This window comes from Sinocyclocheilus anshuiensis, unplaced genomic scaffold (genome assembly GCF_001515605.1).
Source record: "Sinocyclocheilus anshuiensis isolate Anshui unplaced genomic scaffold, SAMN03320099.WGS_v1.1 scaffold894, whole genome shotgun sequence".
In the NCBI taxonomy this organism is placed as follows: Eukaryota; Metazoa; Chordata; class Actinopteri; order Cypriniformes; family Cyprinidae; genus Sinocyclocheilus; species Sinocyclocheilus anshuiensis.
The window spans coordinates 165,067-165,854 of record NW_015536505.1 but is presented as its reverse complement, the minus strand read 5'-3'; the positions used below and the strand labels follow the sequence as shown (position 1 = coordinate 165,854).

The 788-nt window shown below is 31.6% G+C and overlaps 1 protein-coding gene across 1 annotated transcript in view; it reads right to left on the bottom strand.

Annotated features, from left to right (window-relative positions):
- The window catches only part of LOC107691039 (protein fuzzy homolog), a 5,134-nt gene that overhangs the window by 2,767 nt on the left and 1,579 nt on the right, over positions 1–788 (bottom strand). Inside the window, exon 2 of the mRNA XM_016489513.1 lies at positions 364–484. The gene's annotated coding sequence lies outside the window, so the exon portion shown is untranslated. The remainder of the gene's footprint in view (positions 1–363; positions 485–788) is intronic.

The window sequence follows — 788 nt, the reverse complement described above, 5'->3', positions numbered from 1 at the left end:
AATATATATATATATATATATATATATATATATATATATATATATGTATATATATAAACTTGGTCTTATCCTTTCTTACTATACTAACTGGAAAAGCTGTTCTTTATGCAAAGTATACAAGCAAACATGACATATCTGCAGCAAAATTACATTTTGTCTGTGTGTTTTTCTTCAGTCTAATCATACAAACACTGAATGAACAAACCTGCTAATCCAAGCTGAAACATTCACAGACTGTTGCAATAAGCGTTAGTTCGCGTAAGTTTATAGGTTTGACCAAGGATTTTCACTTACAGAATTAAGCCGCCAATGACTTAAGTAAACAATTGCTAATAAGAACACGAATTAATTTTCTTGCCTGACTTTGAGAGTTGTAAACTTCACGTATCCACAGCAACATCTCCGACTACAGCGGTTCCGCTCTTCTTCGCAGCCAGTGAAAGTAAAAGAGAACTGATGGCTCCATACCGCCGCCATCCGGAGACTATATGTGAATGTAAGTAGAGTGTATAAAAACAGTTCATACTCTTGTTGTTGGTTCTGTTCAGAATTATTCAGCACTTAACTGCAATTAAATGTTTATCAATAATTTGTCTAACGTATATTTAACATTTTATTTTTATCATCCCTGAACAGTCTAAATTTAATATTAAAGTATAGAACTTTAATATGAAATAGTCAACACCCACTTATTTTCAACAATACTTGTTTATAATTAAAGGGGTCATATGATGTTGCTAAAAATAACATTATTTGGTGTATTTGGTGTAATGGAATGTGTTTATGCG